This window comes from Nomascus leucogenys, chromosome 8 (genome assembly GCF_006542625.1).
Source record: "Nomascus leucogenys isolate Asia chromosome 8, Asia_NLE_v1, whole genome shotgun sequence".
In the NCBI taxonomy this organism is placed as follows: Eukaryota; Metazoa; Chordata; class Mammalia; order Primates; family Hylobatidae; genus Nomascus; species Nomascus leucogenys.
The window spans coordinates 101,389,789-101,406,306 of NC_044388.1; the positions used below are offsets into that span (position 1 = coordinate 101,389,789).

The 16,518-nt window shown below is 44.9% G+C and overlaps 1 protein-coding gene and 1 pseudogene across 11 annotated transcripts in view; one reads left to right on the top strand and one right to left on the bottom strand.

The window, feature by feature from the left end:
* Window positions 1-1,495: 1,495 nt before the first annotated feature.
* The window catches only part of GAPVD1 (GTPase activating protein and VPS9 domains 1), a 97,622-nt gene continuing 82,599 nt past the window's right edge, over window positions 1,496-16,518 (top strand). For 5 of the 11 annotated variants that reach the window (XM_030817816.1, XM_030817820.1, XM_030817822.1 and 2 more), the window contains exons 1-2: window positions 1,512-1,661; window positions 11,698-11,746. The gene's annotated coding sequence lies outside the window, so the exon portion shown is untranslated. Of the gene's footprint in view, window positions 1,662-11,697; window positions 11,747-16,518 lie in introns of all 11 variants that reach the window. The other 6 variants (XM_030817818.1, XM_030817817.1, XM_030817821.1 and 3 more) reach the window with 3 other exon arrangements.
* On the bottom strand, window positions 3,500-4,111 carry LOC101179461 (annotated as a pseudogene).

Consider the following 16,518-nt stretch of genomic DNA (forward strand, 5'->3'; position numbering starts at 1 on the left):
TCAGCCTCCCTAGTAGCTGGGACTACAGGTGCACGCCACCATGCCTCACTAATTTTTGTATTTTTTGTAGAGATGGAGTTTCACTATGTTGCTCAGGCTGGTCTTGAACTTCTGGGCTCAAGCAATCCTCCTGCCTTGGCCTCGCAAAGTGCTGGGATTACAGGCATGTGCCACCATGCCCCTAAAGGTGACATCAAGAGAGGTGAGTAGATGGAAAGCAGTTTGGGAGTTGATTGACATTTGAAATAGCTGGGGAAATGAGTATTACTTTTTTCCTTTTTTTGCCTGGAGACTCCCAGTATTGGAGGATATAATCATTGTTTTCAATTTTTTGAAGATCTGTCAAGTGGAAAACATTCTGTATTGCTCCAGGCAGCATAACTACCAGCAATGGAAGGAAATAAAGGGAAACAGATTTCAGCTCAGCAGGAGGCAGAACTTTCTAACATTTATAGCTGTCCAACAGTGGAGCAGGCTGCATTATTTGAGGGAGTGAGCTCCCTGAAATTTGAACTGTTGAACAAGAAGATGACCATCTGGCTGAATGTACAAGAGGGAATTCCTGCCTCGGCAGCAGTTGCACTAGTGACCTTTAAGCAGGTGTCTTCCAATTCTAACTGTTCAACTCAGCTAACTTGACCTCTGAATATATGAGTTATGCTGTTAAAAAAATTATTAGACAGTTCATCTATTGACTTACCTAAAATAACTGCATGGTGAAGTTTATGATAAGTAAGATTTTAGAAACTGAGAAGTGGGAAAGCAGGTTTTACACTGAAAATCCAGATACCATCCAAACCAATTAATGGCACTTTGAACAAAAGGGAAGGGAGGGGCCGGGCGCGGTGGCTCACGCCTGTAATCCCAGCACTTTGGGAGGCTGAGGTGGGCGGATCACGAGGTCAGGAGATCGAGACCATCCTGGCTACCACGGCGAAATCCAGTCTCTACTAAAAATCAAAAAATTAGCCGGGCGTGGTGGCGGGTGCTTGTAGTTCCAGCTACTTGGGAGGCTGAGGCGGGAGAATGGCGTGAACCTGGCAGGCGGAGCTTGCAGTGAGCCGAGATTGCGCCACTGCACTCCAGCCTGGGCGACAGAGCGAGACTCTGTTTCGAAAAAAAAAAAAAAAAGGGAAGGGAGGTTTGTGAGTGGTGTGTGCGTATGTGTGAGAGAGAAACAGAGAAGAGAGACAGAGAGTCATTCATGCGAATAATGTGTCCTGGGCAACTGAGCGTTGTCACAGAAAGCATAAAACGCTCTACATTTTTGCTTTACACATACTTGCTCAGTCGGATTCTTCACGTCCAGCATTACTGCAGGCGGAAACCAGGGCCCAGGCCTGGTGAACAACCTTCCGGAAGACGATTCCGGACCCGAACACCCACGACTGCTTCAGGGGGCAGCTGACCTGGGGCTGCCTAAGGCGGAAGTGGGAGCCCCTAGCCGCCCTGGCGGAACTACAACTCCCAGGGGCCCCCGCGGCGCCGCGCACGCGCGCTGGCGTGGCGGCAGCGCCGCTGCAGGACGCAGGGAAGCCAACAGGCGAGTGGCGAAGGTGGCGGCAGCGGCGGCGGGGGCAGTCACCGGCGAGGGCGACGGCTCCGAGGCCGAGTGGCGGTCCGACAGAGTCCTCCGTGTCCTCCTGCGCATGAGCCCCTTGGTGAGTACGCGTCCCGATTTAGCCCGCGCGCGGTGCGCGGCTCCCTGCCTCGCGGCCGAGTTGCTCTGGCCTAGGGCCGCAGCCTGTCTCTGACTGCCCGGCCGTCAGGTCCAACTGACCCCGGGGTCCTGGGCTCTTCCCGTCAGTGTCGGGCGAGGTGGGGGTCGGGGGACACTGGGTTAGGCCCAGGGGAGAGATGTGGCGGCGCGCAGGAGCCAGGGCGGCCTGGGGCTGAGGAGAGGGAGAGACGCGTGGGGGATGGGATGGGAAGGGACAGGAGGACCGCGGGGCGGCCTCGGGTGGGGGCCAGAGACGAGAGGCCCGGCAGGTAGGGAACTGAGTATAGGAGGCGAGAACGAAATGGAATGTCTTCTGAGTGTCGCTGATAAAGATGTCGTGCTGCGGGGAAGCTTGACAAGCTGGACATACGGGTCTGGGGGCAGCCCACCTAACACAGACACTCACTATACTTGGCATCTTTCCACTTGCTGTCGGAGGTCTGGAAGTGAGGGAGCTGTTGGTTGTTTCCCTTTTCTTTCAACTTCACCTTTTATTGACTGGCAAAATTGTAATGAGTGCTGGCTAGGCAAACCACAGAAGTACACACAGGGTTCTGTGTATAAATGTGCATAAAAACAGGGAGACATAGTGATAGGTTCAGATGAGAACTAGGTCAAAGGAGGGATCAGTGTTTTTATTTTTAAATTTATGACGAAAATCAGTTCTGAGCAGGACTTTGAACTAGAGAGGGGTTTTAAACTGGAGTTCATTGATGGATAGAATTAGAAGAGTCCTTTCACTAGAAGGAGGATAAAATGACATCATTATTTTTATTGACTGCTAACTGAAACTTATTATTTCCTTCAGTTACGAATGTGGACAACAAGCCAGAGTAGCATTAGCAACGCCTGTGACTTTGTCATCAATAAAAATTACGGATATTTTTGTATCATGTTTACAGTTGCAGATAGCTCAGAATATCATTTATGGTTATCACTTCTTTTTTTTTTTGAGATGGAGTCCCGCTCTGTCGCCCAGGCTGGAGTGCAGTGGCGTGATCTCGGCTCACTACAAGCTCCGCCTCCCGGGTTCACGCCATTCCCCTACAGGCGCCCACCACCACGCCCGGCTAATTTTTTTGGTATTTTTAGTAGAGACGGGGTTTCACCGTGTTAGCCAGGATGGTCTCGATCTCCTGACCTCATGATCCGCCCGCCTCGGCTTCCCAAAGTGCTGGGATTACAGGCGTGAGCCACGGCTCCCGGCCTATGGTTATCACTTCTTTGAATTTCTGGTGTTACTAGACCCGCCGTTAGACATTGTTATTTAATGTGATAATAAGGCTGTACATATATTATTACCATATTAGTTTGTTGTTTTGCTAATATTTCCATATAATTGGTTTCCCTTGCAATCACATGTATTTAATTATGCACTTAAAAGAAATCTGAGAAAGGGACCATAGGTTTCACCAAACTGCCAATGAGGTCCATGCACAAAAAGATTAAGAACTCCTGAAATACTTTGGGAGGCTGAGGCGGGCAGATCATTGAGGTCAAGAGATCGAGACCATCCTGGCCAACATGGTGAAACCCCATCTCTACTAAAAATACAAAAATTAGTTGGGTGTGGTGGCCCATGCCTGTAATCCCAGCTACTCGGGAGGCTGAGGTAAGAGAATCACTTGAGCCCGGGAGGTGGATGTTGCAGTGAGCTGAGATCACGCCACTGCACTCCAGCCTGGCGACAGAGCGAGACTCCGTCTCGAAAAACAAAACAAAACAAAACAAAAAAACTCCTGAAATAGAAATAAGGTTTTTTGGATTTATAAGTCTACTTAGAAGAACTGTTTTTTTTTTTTTTTGGTTGTAAGTTTATTCAATTCAAAAGAATCCTCTCTGATTTTACTGAGATGGCTGACCACGTCCACGACCAAATCCGTCTCTAAACTGGAATTCGGCTGCTGACCCAGCCCCAGCCTCAGCTTTCTTGTCGGCACTAAGTGGCACAGCGCTCCATCTGTAGGTATCTCTGTCAGCTTCCCCTCTTGTGAGTCTCGCCAGTCATTCACCCTCCAGACCTTTAGGCTGACGCCTGCCGGTCTCTGGACGGCTACAGCGTAGGGTGGCAGGCACAATCTCCGGGGGCAGATGAAGGTAATCCCAGAGATACTGGATACCCTCATTGGTAAGGTACCAGTAGAAATGTCTCCAGGCAAACTGTTCCTTCACGTAGCCTTGAGACTTGAGAGACTGCATGGCCTTCATGACATGAAGGTTGGGCACATTCTTGTCTGCCAGCTCTGGGTGCTTAGGCATGTGGATATCCTTCTTGGCCACCATGACTCCTTCTTTAAAAAGGAGTTCATAAATGGCAATCTGGTTCTTTAGAAGAACATTTGAATCATTGAAGGCAGACAGGATGACAGTGTAGACGAAAGAGAATTTCATAATCAGGGAGATAAAAGATTTAGATGGGATCAGAGTAGTCTTTTTTTTTTGCTTTTGAGATGGAGTCTGGCTCTGTTGCCTAGGCTGGGGTGCAGTGGCATGATCTCTGCTCACTGCAACCTCAGCTTCCCAGGTTGAAGCGATTCTCGTGCCTCAGCTTCCTGAGTAGCTGGGACTACAGGCACCAGCCACCATGCCTGGATAATTTTTATATTTTTAGTAGAGGCGAGGTTTCACCATGTTGGTCAGGCTGGTCTCAAAGTCCTGACCTCAGGTGATCTGCCTGCCTTGGACTCCCAAAGTGCTGGGATTACTGATGTGAGCCACTGCGTCCTGCCCTCAGTAGTCATTTTGAAAGAATAGACCATAGATATTTCATTCAGGGTAATGGGGAATGAAAAAATAATCGGAAGAAGAAAGAGAAGTGAATATGTTGGCCTTTAAATTTTTGTATTAAGGCACCTCCCCAGTTCCAAGGGATTGCAGCTCTATAAGTTCTAATGGAAGCCTGTGAAAAGAAATTTTACTGTTTGCTGGTTTTCTTTAAATCACGGAGGTGGAATTTTTTTTTTTTTTTTTTTTTTTCTGAGACGGAGTCTCGCTCTGTCGCCCAGGCTGGAATGCAGTGGCGCAGTCTCAGCTCACTGCAAGCTCCGCCTACTGGGTTCACGCCATTCTCCTGCCTCAGCCTCCCGAGTAGCTGGGACTACAGGTGCCCGCCACCCTGCCCGGCTAATTTTTTTGTATTTTTAGTAGAGACGGGGTTTCACCGTGTTAGCCAGGATGGTCTCGATCTCCTGACCTCGTGATCCGTCCACCTCGGCCTCCCAAAGTGCTCAGATTACAGGCGTGAGCCACTGTGCCCGGCTTTTTTTTTTTTTGAGACAGAGTTTCACTCTTGTTGCCCAGGCTGGATTGCAATGTTGTTTTCTCGGCTCACTGCAACCTCCACCTCCTGGGTTCAAGCAATTCTCCTGCTTCAGCCTCCTGAGAAGCTGGGATTACAGGAGTGCACCACCATGCCCAGCTAGTTTTTATATTTTTAGTAGAGACAGCGTTTCGCCATATTGGCCAGGCTGGTCTTAAACTCCTAACTTTGTGATCAGCCCGCCTTGGCCTCCCAAAGTGCTGGGATTACAGGTGTGAGCCACTGCGCCCAGCCCTAATTTTTTATCTTTAAATGAAAAACAGTAGACTCTCTCTTGAAATATATTTTTCGGGCCAGTCATGGTTCTCATGCCTGTAATCCCAGCACTTTGGGAAGCCGAGGTGGGTGGATCACCTGAGGTCAGGAGTTCGAGACTAGCCTGGCCAACATGGTGAAACCCTGTCTCTACTAAAAATACAAAAATTAGCCTGACGTAGTGGCGGGCACGTGTAATCCCAGCTACTTGGGAGGCTGAGGCAGGAGAATTGCTTGAACCCAGGTGGCGGATGTTACAGTGAGCTGAGATTGCACCATTGCACTCCAGCCTGGGCTACAAGAGCGAAACTCCATTAAAAAAAAAAAAAAAAAATGTCCGGGCATGGTGGCTCACGCCTGTAATCCCCAGCACTTTGGGAGGCAGAGGCGGGTGGATCACAAGGTCAGGAGTTCAAAACCAACCTGGCCAAGATGGTGAAACCCCGTCTCTACTAAAAGTACAAAAATTAGCCAGGTGCCATGGCAGTCACCTGTAATCCCAGCTACTTGGGAGGCTCAGTCCGGAGAATCGCTTGAACCTGGGCGGCAGAGGTTGCAATGAGCTGAAATCGCGCCACTGCACTCCAGCCTGGGAGACAGTGTGAGACTCCGCCTCAAAAAGAAAAACAAAAACCAGAAACCCAAAAGACATTTTTCTGTTGCTATTACCTTTATTTTCATATGCGATAGAAAGTAAACATACTATAGAGTTGAAAAGTTGGTAAGTCATTTTCTTGAAATTCCATTTCAAATTCTTATTTGCTTCATTTTGGCATTAGCCTTCTCACTGACAAATCTCTCTTAACATTTTCTTCAGACTATATGTGGCTTGAAATTTTTACCTGTTTGTAAATGACCTGTCAACATCTTGTAGGAGATTTTTTTCCCCTCTAAAATAATAGCAATAATAGAAAACCACTACAGTATGCTTTTTCTGGAAAAAATGAAGGGGGAGTATGAAAAGGTGAAGAAAATTATTTTATGAAGCAGATGATTGGTACTGGAACAGTTTATGTTGAGTTGAACACACCATATTGCAAGTCACTGCCTCAGAGAGATGTTCCGTGTCACTTTCTGTGTCCTTACGTCACTCTCTTTGTCATTCTTTGTTCTCTTTCCCTTTATTTTCTTTATAGCGTGCTTCTATCTGGTGTTATGTCACTTGTACGTTTATTTATTGAGTATTTTAATCTTTTTCTTTCCTCCTTGAATGTCAGCTTCATGACAATAGAGACTTTGTCTTCACTGCTGTTCTAGAATAGTGTATGGCACACAATAGGTGCTCAGTAAATACTTGCTGAATAAATAAATCAATGAGTATAGTGGATGGCACACAGTAGGTGCTCAATAAATACTTGCTGAATAAATGAATGAATTAGTTTAGAGGAGCTAAGTATTTTCTAAGAATAAAGCACATCCATTTAAAATCTTGCAAATAGTCTTATACATACTGGGTTGAATTTCATCTTTTATTTTTCATCTTACTTTTTTTTGTTTTTTGAGATGGAGTCTTGCTCTGTTGCCCAGGCTAGAGTGCAGTGGCACGATCTTGGCTCACTGCAACCTCCGCCTCCCAGGTTCAAGTGATTCTCCTGTCTCAGCCTCCCTAGTAGCTGGGACTACAGGTGCTGCCTGGCTAATTTTTGTATTTTTAGTAGAAACGGGGTTTCACCATGTTGGTCAGGCTGGCCTCGAACCTCCTGACCTCAAGTGATCTGCCCGCCTTGGCCCCCCAGAGTGTTAGGATTACAGGCGTGAGCCACCGCGCCTGGCCATCTTACATTTTTTAAAAGACAGAAAATTATTTCCCAGCACTGTGTTGTGCTTTTGTGAGCATTTGGTTTCATATGGGGATTTAATCATGCTTAGTACATGCTGCCATGTAGGTTTGATTATTCTTCATTTTGTATGATGTAATAAAAGGGAGAGTCTGTAGGTGAAGTTCTTGTTTTGCTGAGGTTCTTTTACCTTTTACTGTGTGATCCTAGGTTGTTTTATTTCTCTTCATTCTTCTTCCTTCTTTCTTCTTCCTTTTTTTTTGAAACAAGGTCTTGCTGCATTGCCCAGGCTGGACTTGAACTCCTGGACTCAAGTGATCCTCCTGCCTCAGCCTTACCAAGTAGCTAGGACTATAGGTCGGCACCACCACGCCTGGCATTGTTTCTTTTTCTGTTCTTCTTCTTCTCTTTTTTTTTTTGAGAAGGAGTCTTACTCTGTCTCCCAGGCTAGAGTGCAGTGGTGTGATCTTGGCTCACTGAAACCTCTGCCTCCCAGGTTCCTGCCTCAGTCTCCCTCCTGGGCTGGGACTACAGGCAGGCGCCACGATGGCTGGCTAATTTTTGTATTTTTTAGTAGAGACGGAGTTTCACCAAATTGGCCAGGCTGGTCTTGAACTCCTGACCTCGTGATCTGCCCGCTGTGGCTTCCCAAAGTGCTGGGATTACAGGCCGCACCCAGCTGCATTGTTTCTTAATTGCTCTCTTATTCAGTATGTTGAGGGCCACAAATTTGCTTCTGTCAAAATGAAAGCAAAGGAGTTCTAGAAAGGGGTATTGGTGCCAGAATTAGCATTGAATTATAATCAGTGTAACTGATTAGTAGTCAAGGAAGTGAAAGCCAAAATAAGTGAAAATGCATCAGATTGATATTTCAGATTGATAAAAAATCTAATGTTTTTCACATCAGATTGATAAAATAAATTTTTCATGTCTGGGCTGGGTGCAGTGGGGTCATGTCTGTAATCCCAGCACTTTGGGAGGCCGAGGTGGGCAGTTCACCTGAAGTCATGAGTTCGAGACCAGGCTGGCCAACATGGCAAAACCCTGTCTTTACTAAAAATAAAAAAATTAGCCAGCTGTGGTGGTGGATGTCTGTAATCCCAGCTACTTGGGAAGCTGAGGCAGTCTGGCTCTGTCGCCCCGGCTGGAGTGCAGTGGCGTGATCTCGGCTCACCACAAGCTCCGCCTCCCAGGTTCACACCATTCTCCTGCCTCAGCCTCCGGAGTAGCTGGGACTACAGGCACCCACTGCCACGCCTGGCTAATTTTTTGTATTTTTAGTAGAGGCGGGGTTTCACCATGTTAGCCAGGATGGTCTCGATCTCCTGACCTCGTGATCTGCCTGCCTCGGCCTCCCGAAGTGCTGGGATTACAAGTGTGAGCCACTGCGCCCGGCCAAAAAAAAAATTTCATGTCTGACGCTATCAAATGTTGGTGAAGATGTGGCAAAAATGGTAATTTTGAAACTACTGGCCAGGCGTGGTAGCTCATGCCTATAATTCTAGCACTTTTGGAGATTGAGGGCCGCTTGAGTCCTTGAACCGGGAGTTCAAGACCAGTCTGGGCCACAAAGTGAGACCCCCGTCTCTATTAAAAAAGAAAAAATTTGTAAAAAATTAAAAAAAAAAAAGAAACTGCTACTTACTGTTGGGAGGAGAAAGTTACTGTTGGGAGGAGAAAAAATAACTGTTGGTTGAGTGTAAACTGGTACAGCTGCTTTTTGAGACAGTATTTGCAGCACTTAGTAAAGTTGAATATAGGCATACTCTATAATTTCACATCTATAAGGGAATACGAGTGGGAGGTAGTGGCAAAGGGGATGATATCTATAATTTTTTTTTTTTTTTGAGACGGAGTTTTGCTCTTGTTACCCAGGCTGGAGTGCAAATGCGCGATCTCGGCTCACTGCAATCTCCGCCTCCCGGGTTCCAGCAATTTTCCTGCCTCAGCTTCCCGAGCAGCTGGGATTATAGGCATGCGCCACTATGCCCGGCTAATTTTTATTTTATTTTATTTTATTTTATTTGACGCAGTCTCGCTCTGTCGTCCAGGCTGGAGTGCAGTGGCACGATCTTGGCTCACTGCAAGCTCTGCCTCCCGGGTTCACGACATTCTCCTGCCTCAGCCTCCCAAGTAGCTGGGACTACAGGCGACCGCCACCACGCCCAGCTAATTTTTTGTATTTTTAGTAGAGATGGGGTTTCACTGTGTTAGCCAGGATGGTCTCGATCTCCTGACCTTGTGATCCACCTGCCTTGGCCTCCCAAAGTGCTGGGATTACAGGCGTGAGCCACCGCGCCCAGCCCGTTATCTATAATTTCTTTTGAGGATATCTATAATTTTTTTTTGAAACTAGACACTACTATGACGATTAACAGTTAATTCTGGGAGGCAGAATATACATGCTAAATTATTATTTGTATCTTTCCCTATTTTCTGCTGTTCGTTTTTTTTCTTTTTGTTTGTTTTTTGAGACAGAGTCTTGCTCTGTGGTCCAGGCTGGAGTGCAGTGGCACCATCTCAAATCACTGCAACTTCCCCCTCCTGGGTTCAAGAGATTCTCCTGCCTCAGCCTCCTGAGTAACTGGTACTATGGGCACGTGCCACCACACCTGGCTAATTTTTTATATTTTTAGTAGAGATGGGGTTTCACCATGTTGGCAAGCCTGGTCTTGAACTCCTGACCTAAAGTGATCTGCCTGCCTCGGCCTCCCAAAAGGCTGGGATTACAGGCATGAGCCACTGTACTCGGCAGGCTTTGTTTTTTTGTAATCCATAACTTTTAAATATTGTTTTTGCAACTCTTCGGAAAATTGTAAGCCTACAGAAGAGTTGTTCAGTAAACATTCATGTACCCTTCACCTAGATTTGCTGTTAACATTTTGCCATGTTTACTTTACACATAGAAGATGTACATTTTACTTTGGGAATCCGAGATGGTCAGATTACTTGAGCCTAGGAATTTGAATTTTGAGACAAGGTCTTGCTCTGTTGTCTAGGCTGGAGTTCAGTTGCACTGTCAGGGATCATTGCGGCCTCGACCTCCTGGGCTCAAGCTGTCCTCCCACTTCAGTCTCCTGAGTAGATTGGGATGTGCTACCACATCCGGTTAATTAATTTTAATTTTAATTTTTTCAGATGGAGTTTCACTCTTGTTGCCCAGGCTGGAGTACAATGGCACAATCTCAGCTCATCACAGTTTCTGCCTTCCGATTCTCCTACCTCAGCCTCCCCAGGAGCTGGGATTACAGGCATGTGCCACCATGCCCAGCTAATTTTGTATTTTTAGTAGAGACGGGGTTTCACCATGTTGATCAGGCTGGTCTTGGACTCTTGACCTCAGGTGAACTGCCCGCTTTGGCCTCCCAAAGTGCTGGGATTACAGGGGTGAGCTACCACACCTGACCAATTAAAAAAATTTTTTTTTTTTCATTGGGGAGACAGGATCTCCCTGTGTTCCCCAGGCTGGTCTCAAACTCCTGGGCTCAAGCAGTCCTCCCACCTTGACCTCCCAAAGCTTTGGGATTACAGGCATGAGCCACTATGCCTAGCTGCTAGACTTTAAAATAAACTTTATTCGGCCAGGCACAGTGGCTCACACCTGTGATGCCTGCATTTTGGGAGACCAAGGCGGGTGGATCACCTGAGGTCAGGAGTTTGAGACCAGCCTGGCCAACATGATGAAATCCCATCTCTACTAAAAATACAAAAAATTAGCTGGGCGTGGTGGCTCGCGCCTGTAATCCCAGCTACTCAGGAGGCTGAGGCAGGAGAATCGCTTGAACCCAGGAGGCTGGGGTTGCAATGAGCCGAGATCACGCCACTGCACTCCAGCTTGGGCAACAAGAACAAAACTCTGTCTCAAAAAAACAACAAACAAACAAACAAAAACACCCCCCAAAAAAACAAGAACTTTATTCTACTGGTGCTTTCTTAGCCACCGTCACAATGTTGTCACTTCTCACTCTATGCAGCTGGCTCCACTGAGGGTTTGTGAGCTGGTCTCCAGTGATGGCACTTAGTTCTTATTACCTTACACGGTAACACTACCTGATTATGGCATTCTGGAAATTGTGACGATATGTACTGATCTTTTGTTGGTGCAACTAACAATACAAAACTTGCTGCCCTGTAAATGTATGCTTCAGATTAATTAGTTTATTTGGAATAATTACCCCTAATATTGTTTTTTTTTGTTTGTTTTCAAGACAAGGTCTTGGTCTGTCATGCAGGCTGGAGTGCAGTGGCGCTATCACAGCTCACTGCAGCCTCCACCTCCCTGTCTCAAGAGATTCCCCTGCCTCAGCCTTCTGAGTAGCTGGGACCACAGGCACATGACACCATCCTTGGCTAACTTTTGTATTTTGTATTTTATTTTTGTTTGACCAGACGAGTTTTAAATACAAGTTTTGTATTTTTTGTAGAGGTGCCCACACTGGTCTCGAACTCCTGAGTTCAAGTAGTTCATCTGCCTTGGCCTCCCAAAGTACTGGGATTACAGGCATGAGCCACTGCGCCCAGCTACTTGTAATGTTTGTAGATAGTTTAATAGCGAAAGTAGGTACATTCCAGTGATAAGACATTCAGTTTATTATTTTTTCCTTTTTCCATTTTTTTTTCTTTAGGGGTAAGTGTACTGGAGAGAGTTGGTTATACATTCTAGGAATCTCAAAGGTAAAGTATGATTTAAACATAATTTTTTAAAATAATTATTTTTTTAAGTTTGCATACAGCTACAGATTTTTAATTTTTATATAAGTGGAATCCTTTTTTTTTTTTTTTTTTTGAGACATATTCTCACTGTGTCGTCAGAGTGCAGTGGTGCCATCATAGCTCACTGCAGCCTCAAACTCCTGGCCTGAACAAGGTGATCCTCCTGCCTCAGCCTCTTGAGTAGCTGGGAATTCAGGAGCATGCTACTTTGCCCAGCTGAGTCCTTCTTATTTGCTTTGGACAGACTAGTACTTGAAAAAATAATTTCCAAATGTTTAGTTGAGTATTTTTTTTTTCCTTTAACTTTTTGGAGGCTGTTTTTTTGTCATACATATTTCCTTCTCTGGAGTTAATTTTCTGTTAAGCAAGAAGGATTTCAGTTATGTATTTTTTACACTTGAACTGCCTAAACTTGTGCTTGCGTAGAATTATTTTCTTTTTTTTTTTTTTTTTTTTTTTTTTTTTTTTTTGAGACGGAGTCTCGCTGTCGCCCAGGCTAGAGTGCAGTGGCATGATCTCGGCTCACTGCAGGCTCCACCCCCCGGGGTTCATGCCATTCTCCTGCCTCAGCCTCCTGCGTAGCTGGGACTACAGGCGCCCGCCACCTCGCCCGGCTAATTTTTTGTATTTTTAGTAGAGACGGGGTTTCACCATATTAGCCAGGATGGTCTCGATCTCCTGACCTCGTGATCCACCCGCCTCGGCCTCCCAAAGTGCTGGGATTACAGGCATGAGCCACCGCGCCCGGCCTGAATTATTTTCAACTTAACTCCTTAAGTAATCCTTTTCAAGATATTTTAGTTTTTGTTCTTGTTTTTTTTTTTTTTTTTGAGTTGGAGTCTCGTTCCGTCGCCCGGGCTAGAGTGCAGTGGCGCCATCTCGGCTCGCTGAACCTCAGCCTCCTGAGTAGCTGGGATTACAGGTGCTACCATGCCCTGCTAATTTTTTTTTTTTTTTTATTAGAGACAAGGTTTCACCATGTTGGCTAGGCTGGTCTTAAACTCCTGACCTCTGGTGATCCACCCGCCTCAGCCTCCCGCAGTGCTGGGATTACAGGCATGAGCCACTGTGCCCGGCTTTTTTTGTTTTGTTTTGTTTTTGAGGCAGAGTCTCGCTCTGTTGCCCAGGCTGGAGTACAGTGGCGTGATCTCTGCCTACTGCAACCTCTGCCTTCCAGGTTCAAGTGATTCTCCTGCCTCAGCCTCCCTGGTAGCTGGGATTACAGGTGCCTGCCACCGTGTCTGGCTAATTTTTTGTATTTTTAGTAGAGATGGGGTTTTACCATGTTGGCCAGACTGGTCTTGAACTCCTGCTCTCAAGTAATCTGTCCGCCTTGGCCTCTGGAAGTGCTGGGATAGGCGCAAGCCACTGTGCCTGGCCAGATGTTTTAATTTGTAGAGGAACTAGGACCACTAATTTTTTTAGTGTATACACATTTTAGAATAAGTTTTAGGCACCTAGCTGTTTGATTTCTGGTAACTAAGATTATAGTCAGTTAAACTTTACTGCTGGCCAGGCATGATGGCTCATGCCTGTAATCCTAGCACTTTGGGAGGCCGAGGTGGGTGAATCACTTGAGGTCAGGAGTTTGAGTCCAGCCTGGCCAACATGGAGAAACCCCATCTCTACTAAAAATACAAAAATTAGCTGGGCATGGTGGCGCACACCTGTAGTCCCAGCTACTTGGGAGGCTGAGGCAGGAGAATTGCTTGAATCTGGGAGGCAGAGTTTGCCATAAGCTGAGATTGTGCCCCTGCACTCCAGCGTGGGTAACAGAGCTAGAGTCTGTCTCAAAAAAACAAAAACAAAAGAATCTTTCCTTCTTTATGCTTACCTTTATTTTCTAACTTTTCTGGATATGTTTCAATATGTATTACGATTTTGTAAAAACATATCAGAAGGGTGGTTATTTTTTGTTTCAAAGCTGAAACCCAGTTTAAAACTCTGTAATACAGTGGTCAGAGGAAGTGGTGAATATCTTGATACTTCAGTTTCTAATATTTAATATATATATAAGTGAATGGTTGAGGCTGGGTGCAGTGGCTCACGCCTGTAATCCCAGCACTTTGGGAGGCTGAGGCGGGTGGATCACCTGAGGTCGGGAGTTTGAGACCAGAGTGACCAACATGGAGAAACCCCATCTCTAGTAAAAGTACAAAATTAGCCAGGTGTAGGTGGCACATGCCTGTAATCCCAGCTACTCAGGAGGCTGAGGTAGGAGAATCGCTTGAACCTGGGAGTGGGAGGCAGAGGTTGCGATGAGCCGAGATCGTGCCATTGTACTCCAGCCTGGGCAACAAGAGCGAAACTCTGTCTCAAAAAAAAAAAAAAAAAAAAAAAAAAAAGAGAGAGAATGGTTGAGTGAAGGACTTAACAGACTTCACAGGGGTTTCTATAATTTTTTTTTTTTCAGTTTGAAGATGAACCAGATACCTGATAAATGCTTGTGTCTGAAAGAAAAGTATAAACGTATAATTAATTCTAATACTCTTTGTGTGTGTGTGTGTGTATGGCCAAAATTATGTTTTTATATAACTTTTTTGTAAGGCATTTAAAAAACACAGGTTTAAACATACTCTTGGAAGTGTATAAACAGATACTGTGTCTGCTTGTGAATCTAAGATGTCTGTCCGAAAAGGTGCTTGCTTGGTCTTGCTCGCTTATAATGCCGGTACACCCACGCTGGAGACTAGTAGAAAGCATGTTGTCAGACGTGTTTAGTTCTTTTTTTTCTTACCAATTTATGTGTTGTTATTTATTTTCTGTGCATCTTTGGAAGGATTAAACCCACATGGTTTTTCTATCAGAAAAAAGACAGAACAAAATTAGTCAAGGCATATTAGCCTTTTTCCTTTTTCCTAGGATCAGAATGTAGTATTATCCCTCCAGACAATCTTAATTTTAACAAATACTTATATTTTTTCGGACTTAGATTAACTTATTTTTTATTTTTTATTTTTTGAGACAGACTTGCCTAGAGTTGGAATGCAGTGACCTGATCTTGGCTCACTGCAACCTCTGCCTCCCGGGTTCAAGCGATTCTCTTGCCTCAGCCTCCCAAGTAGCTGGGATTACAGGCACCCACCACCACACCCGGCTAATTTTTGTATTTTTAGTAGAGACGTTGTTTCACTGTGTTAGCCATGCTAGTCTTGAGCTCCTGACCTCAAGTGATCCACCTGCCTCGAGTGTTGGGCTTACCCACCTCACCTGGCCCTCCTTTCACTTTCTAATGTAGAATTCTAATCTATCCCTTTGTTTTACTTGTGTTATTTATATTTACTTACTTCCATTATCTTGACTACTTTTCAAAAATGCATTAGGTTTAGAAGTTGTAACATTTAAGGCTGAATTGCCAAATGTTTAAAAATATAGATTTCTGTACCAGAAAAACTTTGGAAAAACAACATTAATTCTTTTTTTTGAGATGGAGTTTCACTCTATCTCCCAGGCTGAAGTGCAGTGGCATGATCTCGGCTCACTTCAACCTCTGCTGCCTGGGTTCAAGCGATTCTCCCTCCTCAGCCACCCGAGTAGCTGGGATTACAGGCGCCTGCCACCCTGCCTGGCTAATTTCTGTATTTTTAATAGAGAAGGGGTTTCACCATCTTGGCCAGGCTGGTCTTGAACTCCTGACCTCATGATCCACCTGCCTCAGCCTCCCGAAGTGCTGGGATTACAGGCGTGAGCCTCCGTGCCCAGCCAAAAATACATTAATTCTTTATGCAGAGATTATTTCATCTTTACTAACTCCTTTGGAACCCGAGGAATCTAACTTTGATTCCTCTAAAACAAAGTCCTTTTAGTATCTAACTATTGCAGGTTGTGATAGGCCAACTTGGATTCTGACAAAGTAACTTCTTTTGAAGGCCTCTCTATGAATAAGTTTCTGTTCCTTAATTTGAAAACATTACCATGATAATAGTAATGGTAATAGCTGACATTTATTGGATTCGTTCTCTTTTTCTTAGGCATTATGCACATTATTTGAAATTATGAATTCCATAATTCTATAGAGACATCTTAATGATTGATTTCTTTTTGAAAACTATTTTAACAAACTGGATAATATTGTTGACTAGGACGTTTCTTTTGGGTAGAACCACAGTAATGATAGTAACGCTGTTTGAAGTTTGGTAATGAATTTGTATAATTTTTATGAAACACCACTCTGGTAAATGTGATGAAATGTACATGACAGCCATCTGTTTACATTCTTTAATTTTGAGGGTGGACTCTTGGATCTTGAAACAGGCTTTACCAGTATTACAGCTCAGCAAAAATGCAGCTGAGGCTCAAAGTTCTCTTTCTGCTCCTTCATTCGGTTGTTTTGTGTACTCGCCGTATTTATGGAAGCAGCTAAGTTTATCCAGGGAACCAAAGCTTCCTCAAAGCATGGGGGTTGTGAAAACTTCCTCTGATAAGTTTACAGTGTTCTAAGGATTTTAGATTGTTCTTAGTTACTTGGTTTATCTTGATCTCCAGATTTATATATATCTTACTGAGTTGTCATTCGAGATTGTTATTAGATTTGGTGGTATTTAATTTCACACTCATACAATTAGTGGAGGTTTATCTAATTGTGAAAGTTCCAGATAGGCACCCATTTCTAGATTGGTTGGATACTTCTGTGTTATTTGTTTCCTCTGGGAAATAATGGAGTATAATTTTAATGCCATTGCAGTTCTGCTTATTAGTGTGTAGCTTGTTATTGTTGAACTATGTCTTATTTT